This window comes from Cryptomeria japonica, chromosome 10 (assembly GCF_030272615.1).
Source record: "Cryptomeria japonica chromosome 10, Sugi_1.0, whole genome shotgun sequence".
Taxonomy (NCBI): Eukaryota; Viridiplantae; Streptophyta; class Pinopsida; order Cupressales; family Cupressaceae; genus Cryptomeria; species Cryptomeria japonica.
The window spans coordinates 127,991,025-128,017,453 of record NC_081414.1 but is presented as its reverse complement, the minus strand read 5'-3'; the positions used below and the strand labels follow the sequence as shown (position 1 = coordinate 128,017,453).

The window sequence follows — 26,429 nt, the reverse complement described above, 5'->3', positions numbered from 1 at the left end:
ATTCAATTAAATGGCATTTAAATATTGCGCTTGATATTATTAATTATTTTTTGCCTTGTGAAAATCGAATTTGATTAAATTAATTTAGAACGATGGCATTTAATAATTAATAATTAATTAATAAAAAAAAAATCAAAGGGAGCGCTTGGTTTATAAAAGTCGGCCTTGTTATTTATCAAAAAATCGTTTAATTTGCTTTATTTTCACAAAGTCGGCCTAAATAATGATGAGAGGTAAGCGCCTATAAAGGGAAGGTGGTTTATTCATTTCAAATCATCATTTAACATCCTTCATTAACATGCGATTTGGAGAATACAAAGGAGGTGCGAAATTGTCATTCAAGAGGAGGGCGCAGACATTATCAAAGGAGTGCGAACTTAGTTTCCACTTGAGCGAACTTGCCAAGGACATTGAAGATCATGTCAAAAACTTGAAAGGTGGCGAAATTGCTATTTTGAAGGGAGATCACGTTGAAGACCATCTTATTTCAAATTTTGCCTAGGCGAATTCCTTTATTTTGGCATTTTAGAGTTAAACTCTCAAGTAAGGTATGACAAGATCCCTTGTTTTAATTTCGAATTTTGATCGTCATAGCCTTAAAATTTTGAATTTTTGAAATTTTGAATTTCAATAAGCTCAATCGTTTTTTAGGAAATAGTAACTCAAGGATTTATTATGAAGTTTCCTAAAAATTAGTTTAATCTATGCTATTCATTGCAAAATCATGGTACTAATTTTGAAATGTTGTGTAGGCATCAAATGGAGATCTCATCAAGAAAAATCAAGCCGGATCAAGGACGGTCTTCGCCAGGACGATCAAGTAAGGACATGGGCAACCTCTTTCAATCCAGCGTTCCAAGGCGAGGTACATCATCTTCCTGCACATCAAGGACACAAGGAGTTAGAACAAAGGGCTCGTTGAAGAAGCAAATAATTCGAGATGAATTAATTAAAGCAAGCTTCTCAACAACATCAAGTTGAATATTTACCAAAGTTACAAGTGTCAGATGAGGTGGCATCCTAGTCATCACGTCTCCAATCAGTGAGGTCCATCTCAGCATGTCCAGATTCAATGTACTTAACTCATGGAAGGTGGCACAAAATCCAATGTACCTACCCCGGCTATCCATTGGTCGATTTTTCTAGAAGGGACATGTGTCCAAGCAGTACAATTTTGTCATTGGTCAAGCATTAAATGTTATGTAATGGTTGTAACAAACCCTAATTAGGGTTTTCATTGTAAAATCTTGGCCATTGATCTCGAATTGATCTAAGCCATCAAATTGTATTGTGGGCACTATATAAGCCCAGGCATTTCATTTGTAAAGAATAATTAGCAATAAATTAGAAATAATTAGCAATAAGTTAGAGATAGCATGTAAATAGTTGGAAGAGTTAGAATATAGTTGAGAGAATAGCAATTAGAGTAGAATAGGAGGACAAGGCAAGAAATTGTTGCCATTGATTGTAAACAAACTCCATTTTCATTGAAGTAATGGTGAAGTGTGTCGTTTCTTGCAATTTGCATGGTTTCTTGTTGAGTCTTCAATCCTAGATGGTAGATGATTAGATGAATGGAGGAAATGTGATTGATTGATGGTGGAATTCGTATATCCATACTACTAGCAGTTTGTTGATTGCAGACTTGCCTTGTGTAGTCAACTGGAATCGTTCAGCTTAAGCTCAATTTCAATTTGTTGCCTCTTCATTGATATGCATCAACTTGGATGGTATCTATGCCTGCGGTGATGATTTGAACATCATAAAGCTTCCCTTAGAAGATCGCACTAGCCTTGTGTAGATGTTCCATTGATGTCAAAACAAGACCTAGTTAGAGTTTCATCAAAAATCAAGTAATTGCTCCTACATTCTTAGTATTAGGATTAGATCCTCTCTTCGCCCTTATCCTTTTTTCATTTTTTTCAAATCTAAGTTAGTAAGAGCCTGTGTCCAGCAAAGCAGATCGGAAGTTCAATCATCACATGTAAGTCCCCTTGTGATCCCAGCAAATCACATCATACCACTGGAGCTTGTCCACACGTAGAGACCCTACCAAAAGAACCTTGGAGTCTTCCTAACTGATCCTTTATGCGAATCTTCAGCAGTTAGAGACTATTTTCTCAAGAGAGGATAAGATACCCTTAGGTATTTTATTCTGTGTTAGGCAGTGTACAAAATACACGTCAACACTACCACCCATAGATTTTTCCTTTCAGCATGTAAGGCAGTCTGTACTATGAGACTTGATTCTGCCTTTTCCTTTTCTTTCTCAACCCAAACTGGTTTGGTCTCCTTCTTCTTGTCAACTACTATATTGAGCTCAGGTTCAGTTACCGATTCTTGATCCGGATTTGTCTTCTTTTGATTGATCTTCCGGTTTTTACAAAACTTTGCTATTTGTCCAAACTCTTGACAGTTATAGCATTTTATATTTTCATTTAAGGGAACATCCTTAAAATTATTGTAGGGTACTGGTTTATTCTTTCTACAATCAAAACTCTTATGACCATATCCATTGCACTGATAACAGACAACATTCATATCCCGGAGTGCCTTAAATGGATTTCTACTTTCATAACTCATAGAGGGCTGATTGATTAATCTACAGTCAACTATTCTATGCCCAAATTTGTTACACCGGTAACAGTAACCATGAAAGTTTGGAACATACCGGTTAGGTTGTCTTGGTCTTGAATGGAACTGCCTCATTGGGCGTCTTCCCTTCATGTTGTTGAGTCTCGTGAATCCTTCACGGTCAATTCTTGCATTTCTCCTTGGATCTGCATGTTTGTACAAGAAGTGTGACCTCCAGTTTATTGTTGTATACCAATTTGAGTGGCGATTTCCAACAACATCTGCATATATCTTTTTGCCAGTATCCTTGCCTACAGTGAATGTCTTATTTTCTTCACCTTTAATTGAAGAGGTGAACATTATTTCTTTGCCAGATTTATCTTTATGGGTTGAACTTTGACCTTCTTCAAAGCCTAAGCCACCGGCGTCTTTGGATTGCTTCTGTTTGCTCAACATCTTATCTAAGGCCTCGGTGCTACCTTCATACTTGCTCCTTATTTTTATTTCTTCCTTACTTTCTTCAAGCTCCTTTTTGAGCTTTACTATTTCTGCTTCCAACTCTTGATGCTCCTTTTCCTTCTTTGTCAGATCAGAGGCTGTAGCTTCACAAATCCTCTTAGTTTCTTCCAGTTGCAATTTCAACTCAGATATAACTTGATTGGACTCATCCAGGGATTGATTCAAGAGATCTTGTTCATCTATTGCATCAAGCTTAACCCTCTTGAGTTCTCTTCTTGTTTTACTCAATTCCTCAAGAGCACTGATAAGTTCGCTCTCCAAATCCACTTCAGCTTCAGTATCCTCCTCTTCCTCATCTTCATCAACTAGTCTATCAAGTGCCATGTAGAGATTGACTTTTATGTCGTTCTCATGGTAATCATCTTCTAATGCATTTTCTTCATCTGTTGTGTCATCCTCAATAGTATATAGGTTGTTCTGGTTCCGGTAGCCTCTCCTTCCTTGCCGGTAGTCGTTCCTTTCTCTGTCTTTGCCAGCAGATCTTCTGAACTCTCTTGACTCATCTCCATCGGTTTCTTTGTGAGGACAATTTGCAGCAAAGTGTCCTACCATCCCACAGTTGAAACATTTAAGTGGTAGCTTTCCTTTGTACCATTTGGATCCTCTTTTGAGCTTTCTGACAAAGTTTGCTACTTATGCATCAGAGTCTTCACTAGATTCTTTATGAGTAGTAGGTTATTTGCCCTTTTTGGTGATGTCGAATGCTGCTTCTTTCCTTGAGGACGTATCACCAGTTGTTCTCATCTCATAGGCTGTCAGCGAACCAAATAACTCATCCATTGAGAAAGTCTTCAGATCCTTGGCTTCTTCTATGGTAGACACCTTAGTATCATACTTGGGTGTGAGAGATCTAAGTACCTTTTTGACAAGAATCTCATCTGCAATCTCTTCTCCAAGTCCTCTAATAGTATTCACCGTTTCATCAAATCTGTGAAGATAGTCTGCAATCTTTTCATCATCTTTCATTTTGATGCTTTCAAGTTGGCCCCTTAGTGTTTGCAACTTGGCTTCTTTGACTTTTGCATCTCCTTCAAACAACCTCTGCAATTTGTCCCAAGTCTCCTTTGCAGAAGCACAGTGCATGGCTTTGACAAATTCATTATCAGACAGTCCACTCAAGATAGCATGTTTGGCCTTTGCATTATTCTCATACTCCTTTTTGGCATCCGGATCAAAGGGAGGAGTATTAGGAACAACATACCCATTCTTGATAGACATCCACCCATCAAAACACAGGGAGGAATCCATATGGGTCTCCATTCTTCTACTCCAGAAGGCATAGTTGGATCCATAAAACAGGGGGCTTTTGAGGAGGCAGACTCATTTCTTGCCATTGTGTTCAAAGTCCAGAATCTACCCAAGGTTTAAAGATAACCGAGAACCTACGCTCTGATACCAATTGTTGAACACAGAGTACCACTGAGAGAGGGGTGAATCAATGGTTCCTAATCTTTTTGACTTTCAAATAAACTTCAAAATATCAGTTATTCACTTAAACGCTAAACAATCAAACCAGTAGAACAAGAAGGAAAGCCAAAGAAATCATTCACACAAAAGTAGCTCTCAACAACCAGATTTACGAGGAAAACCCAATGTGGGAAAAACCTCGATGAGAAAAGCTGTTGGAGACTACTGCTCCAATCCAGCCTCACAAGTAAAACACTGAATTACAAAGATTTACAGCACCAACCCAAGGAGCACCAACCTTGCACCAAGCATCAACTTGGCGATGTATATTGAAATACTATTTGAATCCAATTAAAGCTTCTTGTTGCAAATGAATTCTGCAACTCTTTGATCAAACAACTCACTATCGGTTGACAGTCTTTTCTCCTCCACTGAATCTCACACTACCGGTAGTGAGATTACTTTCTTTGATTCTCGGCCTCTGTTATCTTTCTCTCCCTCTCTCACACAGACTCTCAACACATTGTGTCTCACTTGGATACTGCCTCCTCTGTCACACCTTGCCGGTTAGGGTCAAATGCAAAACTATAGTTATGCCGGTAGAATCCTCTCATTGGTATGCTTGCTCACATACACTGCAAATTTCTTAGAACTATTTTTGAAGCTTAGCAAATCTTCTCTCTTTCTAACTCTCTTTTCTCTTACACTTCTTTGCAACATCATAACGTTCTGTTTTGAGCTCTCCTCTTTTATCCAGTGATTTCCCGCCAGAAAGCAATTCAAACTTTGGAGTGGTTAGCGTTTCCTCTTCCCGACACAATCTTCATGAGATCCGATCCAGCCTATCTTGGATCGATCACCTGTCCTTCAAAGATGCATCTGTTACACGGTTTCCATTATCCAATGCATATCTGCTGAAAATAGCAATCTCGAACAAGATCTCCTACCTTAAAATCCGTCAACACATAAAAACACTTCAGTTGTTTCCTTTTCGAGGACTTCCTGAATCGGATTTCCTTTGCATTGATTCAGGTGAAAACTACTCCCTGATCTTTCTCTGCTATCCTTTCTTCCTCGCGCTGCAACAGTCAGATACAATCCCATGATTTGTGGTTGTTTCATTAATGGCGATTATATGTTTCAACGACCCTGTCGATGGGGCTTCACCGACCACAGCATGTTTGCCACCTCTGCTCCACATGGCTTCACAACGATCAAGACGTGACCCACCAACACACAGTCGATCCGGCAAGCTCATACCGGTACATCCCTTTGCCGGTAGAACTTTCTTCTTCTGTTAACCGGTAGAGCACAATATACCGGTAACATATCTTCACCTCCAGTGGTTTGTGACAACTTTCACATTCTGCCTCTTCATCATAAACAAGCAACCAATCTTCAGACCGGTTTGTACCTTACCAGTAGGCCTTCATTCTTTTTGCTCATACTCATGTGAATATCCATCATGCTAGTTGACATCAATGACAACTTAATGCCAAAATGCCAATACCACCAAGAACAAAGATGTTGTTGCCTATAACTTAATAACAATTCTGATCTGATCCTATCCATGGTCCTGTTGTTGGATGCTTTGATTCCTTTCCATTTATTGGTTAATAGATTTATCACCTAACTCTATATTCTCACGCCCACAAAGGTGACAAATGTAACCACAGTTGAACCAGTCTGAACAAACTATTTACTGGTTGATTCTTTGCTTATTTAACAAGGTGGCAGCTACCTTCGAATGATATTCAATGAATAGAAATTAACTGAAATGCTTTTAACCAGAAAGCAAATAAGGAAAGAGCTTTTAACCAGAAAGCTTTGAAAAGGCATGCATAAAACACAAACACTTTTTAGATTTCCCAAGATTTTGAAACAACTAGATCGCTACAAAATACCATTCAAAGAGAATATTTTTGCAGCAATAGAAAACTGAAACCATTCACTATCTCAAATATAGATGCATCCACTGATAACCATTCAAAAGAACAGAAAGCATTCACACACCGTAATTCAAAGATTACGAATATCTGAAGCCACCAGCAAACTTTCTATATTCAAAACAGTAAACAAAAATATACTTAAAAAAGTTTTTGCTCTTAAGAGTAAAACAAAGTTTGCCCAAAAGATGCCCAAAGATCCACTAATCTACTTATTTATAACTATTACCCTAAGTCTTTTCCGTTTTCAAGAAATGGTTACTAAAGTAATGGTCTTGAAAACGACCGTTTCAAAACAGAACTTCCATAGAGCAACATCAAAATATATACCATTTCTCAATAGGTAAGGCTATAAAGTCACTGGACTCAAGCTCCAACATCAAGCATCGGGTTCTGCTCTGCAATCCATTTATCGATCTCATCTGCCTTCTCTTCTTCTTCAACCAACGTCAATAGGATATCTTCAAATTCTTCCTCATCAAAAACAGTAGCTCGGAAAAAGTCAGACATGTCCAAAAGAATATGTCCCTGCAATGTCTCAACATCTAGTTGTACCACAGGACGTTTCTTAGCTTGGAGCACCATCTTGTCGAAGTCAATAATTCTAGTTCCTTTCTGCTGCAAGCTCACCCCGTAAGCGTTGTTCGTGATTTTCAACTTGTTCTGCAATCTTATCTAATATGGTGATGGCCTTCCTATATTCACTGAGATCAATTCGTGCTTTCCATGCAAAAGACCGTAACTGTCGAACTATATCCTCCTAGTCCTTCTCTTGCCAATTCAAATTTGGGTAGTGAAACGGCAGCTCACCGTCATGAGGCAAAACCATTCTGATATAGGCAAAACCATGAAAATTTCCTCTTTTTAGCCAACTTTAATGTTTTCTGCAAAAATGGCAGCATCAAATGTAGCAACACATGTTGTCACCATTTTCGTGTCCTTAGTTGCTTAATTGCCATTAATGAAGGTACTCTATAAATCTTCCCTTGATTTGTTCCCTGGAAGTAGTGCATGACATAGCAACCGATGAGGCAAAAAGAGGAACGGCAAGAAACAGTTATTCTCCCGACTTGACAAGCTCATTTAATTCTGGCGGCGCCCAAGAATGACCTTTCTTTACCATCACTCGTGCTGCCACCCCAATAGGGTACTGAATAGGCCTGAGATTACATCATCAAGGATGCCCCCCTTTTACAACATTAAAAATATCGAAGAATCGGAAGATCGGGCAAGTTTGCAACCATCAAACTCTTTCAAAGACAACCACAAGCCCGACTCTTAGTGGCGTCAACTTCATACAAACTTCCCTAAGCTTGTCGGGTGATTGGGCAGTTCTAGAAGTTAAGAAACTCGAACAAGCCGCAACAAGGGAGGAAAAGGAGGAAAGTCAATAAGGACTTACGCCCTACCCAGAGTATAAAAATTCATGGGTAACACCATTATATCTCTCAACGTGAGGGAGAGGCCACACCTCTTCATCATGCTTGCCCTTTGGCAAGAGACACACCCTTTCACCAATAGCACCTTTTGAAAGAGTGCAACTCTTCATTATTTCTGCCCTTTGAAAGAGACATAACCTTTCATAATCAGGTCTGCACTTCTTATTTAAATCAAATGTGCACTTCTCATTTTCAAATCATCCCCCTCTCAAATGAGGTTCTCTTCTCCCTTTTATATCTCATTGTTGAGGGAATCACAACTTTTCCTTCCGTGTCTTTTGACCATTCATTAACTTAATTAAATTTTAATTAATTATATTATTTTATATTTTAATTTATTTTTTAATATTTTAATTTTATTATTATTATTTATTATTAAATTCTATTTCAAAGTGGGGACATTACAGAGAAGGCCATCCATTACATTCTCATAAGCCTTGAAAGAATTGGAGAAGATAAATTTATTGTTCAAATAATGGGCTGCTGCAATACATGCATTGGTGGAGCTGCTTATTCCACTTTCAATCAGTTATACACCAAACGGGTCCCTATGTTCTTTTAAAAAATATTACAAACTAAAAAAGTAATTCAGTTGATTACTTTGTAAGTTCATGATAGTTAGTGTTAAAATTTAAAATTACGTTGAGGACATCATTTGTGGTCTTGGCAAACATATCATTAAAATCGATCTTCACAATCCTTTCCTCTTCAACCTTCTCCAAAAATAGACTTGGACCATTGAGTGCTCACAAACATCTACTTAAGACTTTAATGAAATTATAATGCTCTACAATGTGATCAGGTGGGTGACAAATTGTCCTCAAGCAGTCTCTCTGCTAGCACATACGATGTTGCATTGCCAGTCACAAGTTGGGCAACATTCTCAATACCCACTTCAATGCCCACCTCCGCCAAGATACTGTACACAGTGTCTGCACGAGATACATCAACAGATTTCAAGTACACCAACTGGCCACTTAAAGCCACTAGAAACTTGATCAATGGGTGGTTCCTATGATTTGTCCAACCTAGATAAAATATGGCAGCCCTTTTTGTTCCAACTTCTTTGCTGATCTTCTACTATCGTCTTGATATATTTAACAGCTTCCTCCATCCAACAAGAGCCCTCTCAAACCATGCAATCGAGGTTCCCTAAATCCTTTCTAAACACTAATCAATGCATTGGCCAGTGACAACCTATATGAATCCTTGCAATTAGGGCAAACGAGATAATGATTTAAAAGTAGCATAACAGATTCTAAAGTGTGGCCATTGCAAGACTTTTAAAAACCAACTATTCTGAATCAAATTAAGTTCAGGGATAGAAGCATTAAATTAGAAAATAACAATGAGTATGGAATAAATTTTGAGGTGTACCAATACCTTTGTCAGACTTTTGAAAAGAAACCAAACTTCTGACAGCTGAATGCAATTTGAGCTTAAACATAGACTTATTGTCAACAACAGCCTCTGTAAAACCATAGGCAACAGCGTCTTTCTCAGGGATCAGAGGTATCAAGGGCCGCAGACCATAATCTTGCCGCCCGTTCGAGTTTCCTGTCGCATTTGCCGTCGTTCAGCGGGGATTTTGCCAGTTCCAAGTGCTCTTCCAAGAACCTCGCAAAGCAGATCCGCGGTTAAATAAACTCCATTTAAGCAAAATCCATTTATTCAGCATGCACTTATTCAGGGGAACAAAGGCAACTTCTGGAAGAGACTAATTATAAGGCGAAATAAGAGGGAAAATGAATAGGAAAAAAACCCTAACCCTGAATTTAAATCCCTTGTGCAGCAAGTTTTTCAATTGTTTTCAAAATTAGAGCTCAAGCACATCATCGATCCAAATTTTTCTAGCACAGGCTGAAGGCCTGAATCCAGTCATTATAAAACAGAGAAAAAGAATTCAGAAAAGAATTTGCCCATATCTCAAAATTTTATCTATTTTTTATAGAGGTCATAAATTCAAGCCTTCAGTCCTGCGAAGGAAAATTGTAGATTGAAACTCCCCAGGATTTAATGCACCTAAAACCTAAGCGTTGAAATTCAGAAGTGTTTAAGCTTATTAGGATGGCTTGATTCCGCCATATTCCTGTCCTTATCAGCTTTTTCCCGTCAGCCACATAAATCATCTCGTTTGCCCTAATTGCAAGGATTCGTTCTGAAACAAGATGCACCAGGAAAGGATTAAGATCTTTTTGAATATGCCACGTTAACTCCCTTCTCATAACTACAAATAATATCGTTAAAATATTAGTTTGAATATAAGCCTCTCTGGATTGTCATGAAATGATAAATGGCAAATACCTTATTAACAAATTGGGAAATTAAAAAAACCAAATTAACAAATTCTAAAGAATAACTAGACAATTACTAATGCTTGATTTTATTAGTGTTTTTATTTACTTGGTGAGACTATTACTTTCTAGGATGTGGACTCTTGAATTGTCAAATATAAATGTAAATACTGTAACTATTCTTCAAGTAATGAACTAAAATCTCAACGAGCATTATAAAAAGCTATATACTTGAAAACAAAGGATAATGTTTTAAAACTGGATTCTTAAAAACAGTGACACAAAACAAAATTGTCAGCCACATATGCAAAGGACTCCACCTGCCTTGTCTATGCTTCCAAATTTGTTGTTTACTTTGTATACGTGCCTTGTGTATGTTGCACATGGACGTAAGTGGTGAAAGAGACATGAAAATAAACATGGAAGTGAAAAAGTCTCGATAAGTATAACCTAATCTGAGCTAGAGCGTGATAGCAGCAGTTGGAGCAGCATCAAGCAAGGTAGATATGTCGTCTCTTTTAAGTACAAGTCCAATCTCATCTGAGTCTTCTGCTTAAATATTGCAACTTCATTTTTAGGGGAAGATTCTATAAATTTCCTGGTTTCCTATTGTTTGTGACAATAATTTCTGGAATGTTCTAGGCAATGTTAGTTTAACCCAAAAAAAATATTCTCTCTAAAGAAAGATTTTCCCTTCAATCAAAATGCTCAGTTTATGTAAATTGTTTGATTTTTATGATGACAAAATGAGGTGATCTTGGTATGAACATTGTCCATGGCTTGTAGGCATTGGAAGTCAATTCCAATAAGAGCTCCACCTTCTGGCCAGATAACCTCACAACACACAGAATCCATTGATAGTGACCTACATTACTATATGTTTTATTTCTTTGCTAGGTTATTTTGGGCATAATTAAAAGCGTTGTAATTTACATTACCGGTTGATCTTGTATACCTTTCTAAGTTTAAAAATTAGGTCACGTTGCCACAACTTTGCCAAAAGAAATAAAATCTGGTCAAAATTTGTCTACCTGGACCTAAATACTTGATATAGGTCATAAGAGCAAATTGACTATCAGAAATTGAAACTAACTGCAATTTTTGCGTCTTGGATAAGGCAAGTAAATATCCAACAAATTTAAATTTATCCCCTGTTGCTCAATTCCAAGCAGCCATAACATCTTAGATCTATGTCTGTAAACATACAAATAATGCATTCATGGCAGAGGAAAATTCAGCAGGAGGATTTTGGCTATGATACAGTATATATGCTTTGGAGATCTAAGAGAGGATTTTGTGCTTTGCAGTAAGAGTCAGACTTCTTATTATAACTGTGAAAGTCCTGGGCAGGTAAATCCTTACAGGAAGTCTTGTACTCAAATTTATCTACTAACTTAGGGGGTAGGACATATTTTTCCACAGAAGACAACATTGTGAATAGGCTATACAAAAGGGCTCGGGCTATTTCCCCTGGCTCACAGGTGCCCAGACGTCAACCAGAGGGTTGCAAGGCGGATTTAAGTAATGCCAAGCACTACCACCGGCGCCATAAATTATGCAAATTGCACTCCAAGGCGCCCACTGTTGTAAGCGGCGGCATCAACCAACGCTTTTGCTAGCAAAGCAGCAGGTATTCCGTTTTGCTTTTCTTTTGTGCCGATATTAACGACTATTTTAAGCAGAGGAATTATATACTTCCTTGGAAATCAATTTCAAGGATAGAAAAGAGACTTCTACTACAACAATATAAGCAACAGGCACTTAGCAAAGTTGTGTTTGCAGACACCAATGCATATTCTGGTATTTCCAAAAGAAGATTTCTCTAGAATCTTAGTTTCTATTCAAATAGCTAGATTTCAAATGAAGTCCACTACTCTAAATTAAGCATTTCATATGATTTAAACATTGCCCAAAAGATTACAAATAAATGTATTAGTCTTAGCTGTTAGACAGGTGATCTATAAGCAGATTGTCCAGATCTGTAACAGACAAGCGAGACGTTGAAGAACTCAACAAAAAAAGAAAGTGGAAAACAAAAGGTAAATATATTGTGGACAACTAACAAAATATAGACAAATCTGTTATATGGTTTCATAGTACTTTGAAAGCATACCTTTTTTGATCTTCAAATACTGATATCTCTGTCCTCAATACCCAGGGTCCTCAACAAGCCTGCAAATGTGACAATATTACTTTAGCCTATCAAGCACATATGAATCAGAGGTATACATAGAGGAACAACTTCAAAAGAAAATCATTTTACCTAAATCTGCAAGCACAAACCACATGGCAAGGTTTGCTACTCGATGATTTCTGAAGTGGGAAGACAAAAAGAATGATATGTCATTGTGCTCAAATACAAAGGCCACAGAAGCTGATAGAGGCAAATGAATGAACATTCTAGACTCGACAAACCATAATTAATACGATGAACGACTGCACAGCCCTTGCATTAATTAAAATAATAGTAGTATTCAACTTGTACTATCCAATAATGCATTGTACCCTAACTATGGAGAAGCGTATCTGGACATTCACTGTGAGCTACAGTTAAAAGAATACAGATGCGAGAGGGAAGTTTTTGTACATTGTCCTATTCAAACAGTTCAATGCATTAAATAGATACCACTTTTGTCAAAAATATAATTAAATCTCCACTGAATTAAATCTCATTTGTCAGAGGAACAAATCTTACAATATAATATCTTATTCATATTTTGGTTATTTTATTACAGTTTGGTACAATTCATTAAAAGGAAAAAATATTTCTCTAGATTTTTGTGGAAATCAATTGATAAAGAAGACCAAAATTTATTGTCATTTTGGATTTTTCTAAATAAATAATTTTTTGGATGATTTAATCAAAAGGAAAATGTATTTTTGCCCATGACTGTTTCAAGAATAGACCAATGAGAAAGAAGATAAATAATTTTATTAAAATAATAATAAAATGTTCCTTGAATCAAACTCTAGAAACACCTATAAATGTTTCAAAATATTGCAATATGATTGGATAGCCTGACAAAACTAATACATCCAATGAATGCATTAGTTATCCTACCTATCAGCAAGAACTAATAATTTGTTCTCATATTAAATTCTAAGTGATCAGTGAAAAGGAAAAAAATGTTTATTAAATAAATAGTTTTGTTGACCATTAAATGTTATTAGTCCCTGCCTGCCAGACATATTTAAGTAAATCTACAAGTGAATTAAATTTTGTTGACAAGTTTTTTATTCTTTTTTAGTTATTTAAAATCTATAAAAACATACTTTTGTGGGGATCTAAACTTTGGGAGTGGTTTCACCAAGCAAGTGACTTAACCGCTAAACTATATGGATCACTTCATATTATAATATTATTATTCTATTGTAGAATTTTTTTTTTTAATTTACATATTAACTATTTAAAGTTTGAAAAAAATGGTTGATTTTCATATAAGGAAATTGATGGTGCGCGTGCGAGCTTCTGCAGGCGGCCGAGCTAGGGCTTCGATGCCCTAGCTCGAGGGAGACGAAGTTGCAGGTGGGTCGTCGAGGGGAGGTTGGTGCAGGCGTTGCGGGGGAGTGGTGTTGCAGGCGGGGTCGGGTTGGGCTCTGCGGAGGGTGGGGTAGGTGTTTCGGAGGGCTGTGGGTGGAGGGAGATCTGCGTGCGGCTGGGGGCTGCAGGGGAGGGTGGTCTGCTTGCGGCTGGGGGTTGGGGCTGTAGGTCCGGCGTTGTCTTGAGAGGCCCTTCAGGGTGGGGGTCTTTCTCTTAGCTTTTTTTTTTTTTTTTTTCCCGGAGCTCTGATGGCGAGTATTGGTGGTAAGGACTCACATGTTCCTCTAGTCATGGATTTTCGTGCTGCGGTGGGCTCAAAACCCCCAGTCCAGGGTATGAAGACTATTAACAATCACCTTTTCTCATTTGAATTGGGATCGGGGACTGTTGGTGGTTCTCGCATTATGAAGATTAATGGTTGCCTAAAGAGATGCAGTGAGAGACCGAAGCTGGTTATTCCTCCTGAACTGATTGATGAAGACGTTGAGTACTTTTCAAAACATTTGCTTTATTGCAAGTTTTTGGGAATGAGGGTTTCTTTGCAGTTTCTGGAAAACTGGGCGTAGAGGACTTGGGCTCCGGAAGGGGAAATGGAGATTATGATGCTGGCAAACAACTATTTTATGGTTACCTTCAACTGCATGGAGGATCGCAATAGGGTCTTTGAGGGAGGTCCGTATTTTTACAATCAGGTGGGGTTGTTCATCAAGCCTTGGCATGCAGGGTTTAACCCATCGGAGGAGCTCCCAAACATGGTTCCTGTGTGGGTTCGTTTGCCTCGTTTTCTTATGGAATGCTATCGTGAGGATGTGCTACGGATGCTGGCCGCACTGCTTGGGAAGCCAGTGGGATCCTCAATGCAAACCCTAGGAAGAAAGGTAATGACTTTTGCTTGTATCTATGTTGAAATTGATCTTAGTAAACCTCTGCCAGATGCTATAAATATGAGTGCGGGCTCTTATTCTTGGGTCCGGCAGCTCAATTACGAGACTTTACCTTTTCGGTGTCGTCTATGTCATGAGTATGGTCATTTACAGCGTAAGTGCCCTAGATATAAACCAGTGGTTTGCCAACCTCAACAGCCAGCTCAGAGTCAAGATAGGGTTGATAAAGGAAAAGCTTCTATGTCGGTCGAGGTAGAGGGCGTTGATGGTTTTGTCTCAGTTAAGACAAGGAACAGGAATCAAGGACAAAAGAGGTCCTTACAGGAGAGACAGGAGGAAGATACCTTTAACAGATTTGAGGCCTTGGATGACCTTAGCCATCAAGAAGTGAACCTAAGGTTAACTCCTTTGGAACTAGGTACTTCAAGAGGGGGTCCGGAAAGTGGTATAGAGGATTTTACCCAGGCCCTGCAAGTGATTGGCAGCCAGCAAATGGAGATGGACCAGTCAGTGGGGGTCCAACTAGGAATCACTTCGGGTTCGAAGATAAATTTCGTTGGGGGGGAGGGCTCTCTGATAGCCCTGAAATTGGAACCAACTGGGGCTAAAAGTAACAAGTCTTCAGTTCACTTGGGTTTGTATTAGAAGGATATTAAGAGAAGTGTTACAGAGAAGAACTCAAAGGTTGGCAAGAAGAAGGATTTGGATAAAATCAAATTGATGGGAGAAAATTTGGTTGAGTTAGGGTCAGTGAAGACTTTGGATTCTCACTTTTCCAATCCTTCTAAATGATTGTGCTCTCATGGAATGTAAGGGGCTTGAATAGCGGCCCCAGACAAAAAGTTGTTCGGGATTTGATCAGGAATCATTCACCTAATGTTCTTCTCTTGCAAGAAACTAAACTCTCGGTGGAGAGTATGATGGGTTTGGTGCCGAAGCTATGCAGGCAAGGCGAATGCCAGTGTATTGGGTTTGTTGGCTCCTTTGGAGGGGTGGCCTATCTTTGGAACCCGTCAAGGATTTGCCTTGTTTGGTGGATGGCTTCCAGATCTTCGCTATCTAGGGTTGCCTCTAGTCTTGAGACAGGAGATCTTATTTTGTTTACTAATATATATGCCCCCACTGATTTCCAGGGTAAACAAAACTTATGGTCTCATATTTCATATACGCGAAGGCTGCTCCCTTTCCATCCTTGGATTATGGTGGGAGATTTCAATGCTATCCTGGAGTTGAGTGAGAAGAAGGGGGGTGTCATGCGGTTGGAGCCCTCGTCTCTCCTTTTTCGAGATAGGATTTCCTTGTTGCATCTTGTGGACATTAAGCCTGGTAATGGTCTGTTCACTTGGAACAATAGGAGAATGGCGAAGGGTTGGATTGCAGAGAGGTTGGCCCGATTTTTGGTTTTCAGTTTTTGGGTTGGTGGGGGTTGGTCCACTAGTTCAGAGATTCTTGACTGAAGAGGGTCAGACCATTGGCCTATTAAGCTGGTTTCTTCTTCGGCCCGGGTTGCTCGCTCTCCTTCTTTCAAATTCCAACTTATGTGGCTTCGAGACCCTGATTTGCCTGCTCTTATTGAGCAGTGGTGGAGGAAGGGGAGGCCGACCTTTGGTACAGCTATGTATACTTTCACCAAGCAACTGCAGTTTGTTAAGTTCTAGCTTAAACAATGGAATCGACAGGGTTTCGGGAATATTTTTCATGCTAAGAAAGCAACCTAAACAAAGTTAAATGGCATCACCAGGGAAATCAGAGAGAGTGGTTTGTCTAAAGCTTTGCTTAGGGAGGAGGAGAGGGCTGTCAGGGCCTTAGAGGAATGGGAGCTCAGGGAAGAAATTTACTGGAAACAGAGAGCCCGTATTGATTGGCTTCAAGCGGGCGATAAGAACACGACTTTCTTTTTCAACTCTGTGAAAGCAAGACGTCATGGAAATTCCATTCCTTCTCTGGTCAATAATAGAGGTGAGGTGTTATTATCCTTGCAGGAGATATCTAGGGAGGATTTGCAGTATTTTTGAACCCTCTTCAGTGAGGAGTCTCAGGGGGAAGCAGAGGAGGAGAACTAGGTTCTTGCTTGCATTCCTCCTCTTGTTTCCGGGGAGATGAATGAGAAGCTTATGGCCCCTATTTTGCTGGAAGAACTCGAGAGGATTGTTTTTCAGTTGAGGAAAGGAAAAGCCCCTAGCCCAGATGGGTTCCCGGTTGAATTCTTTTAGGAGTTATGGGATATCATCAATTTGGACTTATTGGCAGTAGTCCAAGAATCCCAAAGGAATAAATAGATGCCGAGGGCCCTGAATGCTACATTCATTGCGCTTATCCCTAAGTGTGAGGGGGCCGACAGGTTAAGCCAGTTCCGCCCTATTTCTCTCTGCAATGTCATTTATAAGATCATCTCGAAGCTGATTGCAGAGAGGTTGAAGAAGTGTCTTGGGGGTGTTATCTCTGAGGAACAGAGCGGGTTTTTGGAAGGGCGTCAAATTATGGATGGTGTGGTCATTACTATGGAGACCATTCATTCTATGGCTACCTCCAAGGAAAAAGCTATGTTTATCAAGTTGGACATGGCTAAAGCTTATGACAGGGTTCGTTGGTCTTTCCTCCAGAAGATCCTTTGGGCTTTTGGTTTTGCTGAGGAATGGATTCAATGGGTTATGAGTGGAGTTACGTCCACTTCTTTCTCAGTACTAATCAATGGGGATCATACCGAGCTGTTTGGTGCGTCTAGGGGCCTTTGTCATGGGGACCCCCTCTCCCCTTATCTATTCATTCTCCTAGTTGAGGGCCTGGGGAGGCTGATCAAACATAATGTCGGTCAGGGCAGTATTCAGGGGTGGAACTGGGGTAATGAGCTGCAGCCGTAGTCTCATTTGCAATTTGTTGATGACACGACCTTGATGGGACTTGCTCAGATCAGAGAAGCTACGAATCTACTTAAGGTTCTAGATGTTTATTTGGCGGCTTTAGGCCAGTTGATCAATGAAGATAAATCTTCTATCATTTTCTTTAACACCCCTAAAGCTATTCAAAGGAGGATTGCTCTAATCTTGAGATTCCAAGTTGGCTCCTTGCCCTTGACTTATTTGGGTATTCCTATCTCTCCTGGTAACCCTCCTCGGGAGTCATGGCAGGGTATCTTGGATAAATTTCGCTCGAAGGTTGAACATTGGTATCATAGATGGTTGTCATTTGCTGGGAGGGTTCAACTGATTCAGTCGGTGGTTCAGGCTCTTCCGACTTATAGATGTATGCTTCAAGTGGCTCCCAAATGGTTCTTGAAGGACCTAGATTCTTTAGCAAGGCAATCTATCCTTATCCAAATGGAGTCTGGTCAATTGGGACCTGGTGTGTAGCCCGAAGCAATCGGGGGGCCTTGGTTTAAGCAGGCTATTCTATTCGGGGAGGCTCTGGCGACAAAATTGTACCAGAGGTGGTGTGTTGAGCAGGATAGTGGTTGGGCTAAGATTTTGGCCTTCAAATATATGCAAAGAATACCAGCTCAGGAGGTTCCAAGATATTCGCTAGAGGGTAAAGGCTCTACAATTTGGTATACTCTCAAGAAGGGGGCCTCTCTCATTAAGGAAGGACTCTTTTGGATCTGTAGGAGGGGGGAAGAGGTCCTTTTCTGGAACGACTCTTGGGACAGGTACCCCCCCATTCTTGATCAGTTTCCTAATCTTGGGAACCTTAGCCAGAGGTTTTTAGAGGCGGGGTGGTCAAGGGTGAGTGACTTCAAGACTGTTTATAGGTGTGGGAGGTTGGAGATGGAGCAGTGGAAGGATCTTAATGAGTGGTCGGTTGCTAGGATGGAAGAGGACTGTGCTGAGTTACAAGGCATTCTAGCGAGTAGACACTATAGTGGCATTAAGAGTAGGGATGGACTTGCCTGGTCTCTAAATCCTAAGGGAGTCTTTATGGTAGCTAGTGGTTACAGGGAACTGTTGAACCGAAGATTGGAGGGAAGAGAGGTGCACTGGTGGAAACAGGTTTGGAACAATTCTTCTTAGCCGAAGTGCAACTGCTTCACGTGGACTCCGACCTGGAATAGATACCTTACCTGGGATAATATTCACAAGCGGGGTTTCTCGGGGCCTTCAATTTGTGCTTTGTATGGTAATGGGGAGGAAGACTCCTCACATCTGTTCTTCAGATGCCCCTTTTCTATGCTTTTATGGCATTACTGGTGGGGGTGTGGAAGTGTCATTGTGTTCACGCAGATTCTCTGGTGGAATTTTGGAGTAGTTTGGGCAGACCTCCTATCTTGTCCCCCTTCTTCCAGATGGTATGGTATATTGGGCCCATCTCCATTCTCTGTCAGACCTGGCTTGAGAGGAAGAGAAGGATCTTTCGAGAGGCCAGGCTATTAGTGCAACAAGTGTGGAATTGAATCATGGTTATGATTCGGGAGACGGTGGAAGCTAAATGTGAGGTGAATTTTCCTTTGGACAGAGTTGAGGCAGATATCATGAGTAGGTTTGGCTGGCAGGAGTTGTCTCATGCTTCTTCTTGTGTCAGAAGAGGTAGGTGTGCTATGAAGAAGGTACAAAGGTTGGGAAGGTGGAGGCCCCCTCAGGAGGAGATCATCAAGATTAACACTGATGGCTCCTCCAATGGTAACCCAGGCCTGGCAGGGGTTGGAGGTGTTGGTAGGAATTGTTTGGGGGAGGTGGTGCTCTTCTTTTTGGTACATAAAGGGAGGCAATCTAATAATCTTATGGAGGGACTTGCTATTCTCTATGCCCTAAAGCGGACTTGGGAGTTGGGTAGAAGGAAGGTTATCTGTGAATTGGATTCACAAATTATTGTGTATTTGCTGACTGAGAAGAAGGTAAGTGGGATTCATTGGCAGTTGGCAGGGATAGTTCATCAGATTCTTCAAATTAGTTCTTTAATGGAGCAGGTGTCCTTCATCCACATTCCTCGTGAATGGAACAGAGCTACTAATTGCTTGGCTAAGTGGGCTTCGGAACATGACAGTGACTCGAAAATTGAAGGATGGGAGCATCTCTCCCCAGATTACTGTGAGGTCTTGCAGAAGATTTTTGCTGAGGATATGGATAGTAATGATGTTGGCTGAGCTTGGTCGGAGCTTGAGGTTCTCTTTTTGGAGCCTCGACACTTGGGCCCTCCTTGTAATTTTTGTGTCTTAGTTTCAATAAAGTTTTTACCCCTTTTATTCAAAAAAACAAAAAACTATTTAAAGTTTTATTTTATATTTTAGAATAAAAACATTAAATTACATTTGTTGTATTTTAATTTTCTTACATAGAATGTTTTTGATTAAGGTAAAAACAGGTTTTGAAGGGACCCCGAAACCCTTTACAAAAGAACCTTACAAGATAAAAGCATTAAGCGACTAGGAGGAACAAACCCAAGAAAAGCCACCGAAATAACTAGAGAAAACCAGCTAAAGCCCCAAAAAACCAGCAAAATCCGGCCAAACCCGACAAAAGAAACTAATTAATATTTTTCAGGTCTTTGATATTTTCCCTAAGATTAGGGATCTCCTTAGCAGACGCAACAACAACTTTCTTAACACTCACTCTGGTTCTCTTTCCAGCTCCACTCGGAGTAGCTTCACCACTTCCAATCTCGATAGCATCTTCATCCATGTCAAGGTCCACCACTGGTTTGAGAGAATTGGAATTATCAAGGACCTTCGAGATATCCTCAAGGTTTTTAGTGACAGCAGACACGATATTCGGGATAATACCCAGTAGGTTTTTCATCACCACTTTCCCTTCTTCCAACAAGTTAATCTGAGCAACCATTTTATTAACTTTCTCCTCCATTTCCTTCTTCCACTGCTTCTGATCCCTGTCATCTTCCTTCCTTTTGTCATCCATCTGTTTCCCATTTTTCTCCAGGTTCTTCAATAGTTCTTAAGTCCATCTGTCATAACCCAATCTGGCCTCAGTAAGTTTTTTAACGTTATCCAAGAATAACCCTTCTCCGACGCTTTCCTTTTCCTCACTCAAACTATCCTTTGCCATATCCTTCTCAGGTTCCTTGTTCTTCTCCCTCTCAGAATTCCAATATTTTTCCTCATTATGCTTGTCATCCACATCCACCATAGGTTGGTTGTTGTCGTTGCCAGGGCTAGCACTGTGAATTGGGCTATCATTGTCGGACTCGTTCTCACCTTCTTCATGCTCTGCTCCTGTTTCCTCATCTTTCCAGCTGTCCTCACCCTCTGACTCGTTCGTTTCCATTTCACTACCCTCTTTTCCAATTTCCTATGTGTCATTCTTATCTTCATGGACTTTCATCCTAATGGCACTCTTGCTTTTTTCCCTGGAGGTAGCCTCCTCCTTGCTAGGTTCCCCTTCCTCAAGCATTCTCTTACCTTTCCCTGGAGAAGTGGATAAGCTCTTGTTTTCCAACATGGCAAGGGTTTTACAGTGCTCATAAATGAGCAGCAAAAGCCCACAATGGAGTACCGAATTCGAGGGATTCTTGTTGTGTTTATTAAGAGACCTAGAAAGGGACCTGAAGAGATAGTAGGGCAGGGATACCCGTTTCTCATGTCTAAAGTGGTTTAATAAAACAAAGTGATAAGTGTGGGCCTTGGAAAATCGGCCCTCAATAGTTATATATTCCATTATGGCATTCAAAACCCAGCCCCAGATTTTCTTGATGTTGGAGGCTTCGTAATAACCCCTTGTGGCTTTTCCAATTTTAGCCCTCTCCTTTCCCTTATGCGGGAACAAATTTACCGTATTATTGGAAACCTTGAGATCTCTAAAGAAATTATGCCTAGAGTGGGGCATACCTATCACAGTCGTGATGAGGCCCGCGTCCAATTTGAATCTAACACCATAGATTTTAAAGGACCCATTACACCAATTTTTCAAAGATTCTTACATAGAATGTTATAAACTTTTTTATAAATAATAATAAGTAATTAAAAAGCTACTTAATTATATGAGATTAAATGTTCATGAATATTTTCTCTAATATATTATATTATAATATTATTATACTATCATATACTATATTTTCTTGAAAAAAATTATAAATATTACATATACACATATTAGCTTTTTAACGTTTTATTTTATATTTTATAATACAATTATATTAGCTATATTTTGATTTTCTTTCATATAGAGTGCTCTAATACAAATAAAAACCAGAGACACATATGTGTCATGTTCATGTAGGTAATGTTGTTGATATTGTTTTGTTATTGTAAATGCATTTGGTTGTAATGATGTTAATTTAGTGCATCTTTTAGAGTTTTTAATAGGGAAACCTTAATATAATGTTAAAATATGTAGTAGAAAATACTGACTTAGTGATTTAGCACAAATGTTTAAGTTAGAAATATCTATGATAGAGACAAACATAAAATAAAGCCTTGTGAACATAAGAGAGTGAGTTTTTAGAAAATGTTAAAGAGAAATAATGCAGCAAGTAAATGAAAAGCTTTTAGAAGTCTATTATAATAACCATTGAAATTATTAGTTTGTACAAATAATTATGTAAATTTATCTTATTTGTAGTGGGAAGTGGGCTCTAGCATACATAAACAATATTTCAATCTATGAAATGCTCTAGCAATAGTAAATGATGTAAAGTTTGTGATGCAGAGGAAGGACTTACTTGGTTCTCAACTCAAAATGGCTAAGGGGCATCTTCCACTCTAACATAACTTAGACTCATGGGCTTCTCATTTGGCCTTTGTCTTGGGACTCACTTTAAGACACTTGGGCATTTCTATACTTGATCTTTCCCATGTCATGAGCAGCCTTTGAAATGTGGCCTAAGGGACAATGAACAATGTCTACATGAAGGCTTTGCTTTATTGCAACTAGGAATGACAACTTTATAAAATTAGACCAAAAAAGAAAACCTAGTTTCCAACAGTCAATAACTGATTTAGGAACCCTTACAACTTAATTTCAAGGTTATTTCATGAGGGGGTTAAGATTTACACACAACAAAGTGTCCAAACTTGACTGGTCGTTGCCTGGGTTATCACTATCATATGCATTCCTTTAGGACAATCATGATACTTTGACATATGGTTGCCACTGATGACCACCAACACCTTTAACAAGTCTATAAGACCTCCCCACACACTCCCAACACCTTTTCCAATCACAAGGAAGACCAAACCATGCTTTAATATGTTCAAACTTGCTCTCTAATGAAATGACAGTCTAATACATCAAGAATATCATACCTACAGTCCTTAAAAAGCATGTGAAAACCTCAACTTAAGCTCCTGCAAGTTTGAATTATTGTAAAACACATGTATACAGACCTTTCTACCCATTTTGGTGATTTTTCACTAGTGGAAAGTCAAGTTATACATTTATTTCCACTTGTTGGTTACCCTAGGTAGGGTTTTGACCAGTTTTCACAAAAAATGTAAAATCTTACAAAATACTCAATGAAATTTGATGAGACCAGAAGAAAATGAAATTAGATTCACATACCAACCAATCCCAATTGTTTTATATCATAATATGGACTGTATAGTCTGTACAAGAGGAAAGAGTAGTAAAAAATGTGAGAAAATACACTAAAAATGAAGGTTTCATTCATCAAATTTGCAAAAGCCAACTTCTGCAACCCCAAATGCGAGTTGGAAGGTTACATTTATACATTTTCCATCCTAAAGACTACTCCAATTTTTCAACCAACCATTTTGTTAACAAAAACATCTTTTTAACAACTTTTGGAAAGTCGCTTAACAACTTTTTTGAGCAACATGACAACTTTTTGCAACTTTTACAATTTTTGACCAATGAACTTAAAACTTTCCAAAATGGTTCAATATGGTGAAAAATGGTCATAAATGACCTTATTAGACTCAAAAACATATATCCAACATAGAACCAAGAAATGACAACTTTTCTTTCTATGAGGCTCCTGATGCCCTTGCATCATACACCCAAGGGGAAGAAAAGAACTCAAGTCCACTTGAGTGTAGGTTTGCAACAAGTGTGGCCTTCACGTCTCCATTCTAAAATATACTCTTAGGTTCCTTTTTCTCTTTGACCTTATTTCCTTGTATGGATTTATCTTTTATGGTTTCATTGATGCTACCTTTAGGTGAACTCTCCATCGTTATCCTTTTGTCTTCTTGAAGTTCATCCCCTGTCACCATGTTTGCTTCATATGTGATTGTCTTCATTTATAATTTTTTTGTCTTCATTGTTTTGTCATCCTCTTCTTTTGGTTCAATTTTACCTTCTCCATGAGGTAATACAAGTGATGTCATACCATAATTTAAACCCTTATTGACTCTTGTATGTTGCATATCAGACTTCATACTCATTTGATAAGGGCTTATGACTGTATTAAAATCTTGAATTAAAATAAGTGTTTCCTTACTCAATGAAATGTTTCATATCTTGCCTTCATGCTTAATAGCTTCAATTCCATTTGAATTACATAGGTACATATCATAACTTTGTTTTGTTGCCTTTGTAGGACCTACTTCATCCATCCTCTTCATGCCATGAGATGGTAGGAACTCAATCTTTCTTTCATTGTTCTTGTCAAGTGAACATCTGTGGCTTTTATTTTCTCTACATTTGGATCCAAACTACAAATTTGGCTTCTCCTCCTTGATCATCATAACATTACCTACAAACAAACACTGACACAAATTCTTAGTTTCAAAAACACGTGATTTTATTGTCTCTTTAGATGCTTCTAGCACCCTCCCTTTCAACATATCTTACAACTCATCCATTCCTGTTGTTGCCATTACATATCTAGGTCTGATCATCATTGTACCATCTATGGTTTCCTCTTGCACTACCTTTAAGAAGTCCTTCTCACACATTACCATCACACTTAATCCCACTTGTTGTTTTTTGTCTTCATCCTTCAAGGGTATGAGAGTATAGGAGACTCCATCATTCTCTATCATATAAGTATTCTTCCTACCATCATACTTGGCATTTCTATCATATTGCCACAGTCTACCAAGAAGCATATGGCACACATCCATGGGAATAATATCACACCCAACACTACTCATTTACCAACACTTGTTGTCATTTGTTTAACCATGAAACCTTACAAGGTGTAGCATGTGGAAACCTCTTTAATTTTAACTTTTCAACCATTTCAATAGCAACTAAATTATTCGTACTACCCGAATTAATGACAACCTTGCAACACTTACCTTGACATTTGCATGTAGTTTTGAATAAATACTTCCTTTGGGGTGGCTCCTTCTCCATAGACACTTTGATCAAAGTCCTCCTCATCAATATAGACTCTCCAACTTCTAGTTATGCCATTTGTGGTGAGGAATTCACACTTTCACCATCATCACATTATGCAATTTGGTTCCTTCTTTCACTCCTAAAAGAAGTAGATTATTTCTCTTTGGGGCATTGCCATGCTTGGTGACTTTTAAATGTATTACATTTGTAATACTTTCCAATGAAGTCACTTGTTCCTCCTCTACTCCCAACTCGACCCCTAAAATTGGATCTTCTTTCTCCAAAATCTCCTCTTGATTTGGTTGCTTGTTCTTGCGAGGTACTTGATTCATCTTGACTTCTTTGTGATTGTCCTCTATCAACAAAAGTCCCTCTTCCTCTGAAACTTATCCTTCCTTTACCTCTTGTTTGTCTCTCTTGTTTCCTTTGCAACTTTTCTTCAGCCTTCATTGCCAACTAATAACATCCTTCCATTGTTCATGGACTTGTGAGACTTAGTTCATCTCGTAGGCTATACTTTAGCCCATTCAAATACCTTGCAACTTTGTCAACATCCTCTTCCATGTGGCCTGATCTAATGCTTAGTTTGTAGAACTCTTCTATGCATGTCTTCACATCCATGTCTTTTTGTTTCAAATTTTGCAACCTTCTATACAATTGAATGGCATAATCACTAGGTAAGAATTTACCTTTCAATTTTGCCACCATTTTGTCCCAAGAGGTAATTTTTGTTTTGCCCTTCTTCCTCCTTTCATCTTATACATAATCCCACCAAAAGGAGGCATGGCCTTTCAATTTTGTTCTTTCCAACTTTACTCTTTTCTCCTTTGGTACATCTTCAAACTCAAAATACTTGTCCAATTCTCCTATCCAATCTAGGAGTTCTTCACTATTCAAACTACCTTAATACATTGAAGATTGTGGTTGTTCTGGTAATAGTTTGTGACCAATAATGTTGAATTCATATGACATTATTTGAAATAACAAATAATTGTAGCCCAAATACTATATATCCATAATTGTTCTTGTCCCTTTGCCACTTTGTACTTGCAAATTTTTTGTTCAAGTATTTGTCATAAAACATTATTTGATTTTGTAAGCAATTGCAAAATGTAAAAGCATTTAAGTAGTAATTGAGATGAATAAAGAGTTGTATATGTACCTTTCCATTTGTTATTTTGATTCTTGTTCAATGGAAGTGGCGTTGATAATAAAATTGTGTTGATTTAAAGTAAATTGCCTTGTTACCGAGAAGTCATACAACATAAAAATGACTGTTGATTTTTCTTTTATTTACCCTTCATATGAAATTTTATGCAGAGTAGGTAGCAACAACTTAAATATTGATTTATTTGCACAATGTATTTTTGCTTGTTTTGAGCCATTAGAATGGTTTTGAGATACAAAGAGTAGACATAGTTGACTTATTTGTCACAACTAGGACACTGGGTAGTTTTCCCATTAAGGATGCCATAGTTGTCAAATTTGTAGTTGCACTTTGGACAAAATATATGAAATAGATTGGACAATGCATTGGCCACTTTTAGAGTTCCATCAACATGTAGAATATGTTAAATATTAATGATATTGGAAGGAATTATTTATTTAATAATAAATTTTGAAATGTAATCATTTCAA

General features: G+C 38.6%; 1 long non-coding RNA gene across 1 annotated transcript in view; it reads right to left on the bottom strand.

The window, feature by feature from the left end:
• The window catches only part of LOC131030921 (uncharacterized), a 37,244-nt gene extending 27,100 nt beyond the window's left edge, over positions 1 to 10,144 (bottom strand). Inside the window, exon 1 of the long non-coding RNA XR_009102957.2 lies at positions 9,269 to 10,144. This is a non-coding gene — a long non-coding RNA (uncharacterized LOC131030921). The remainder of the gene's footprint in view (positions 1 to 9,268) is intronic.
• Positions 10,145 to 26,429: the final 16,285 nt, after the last annotated feature.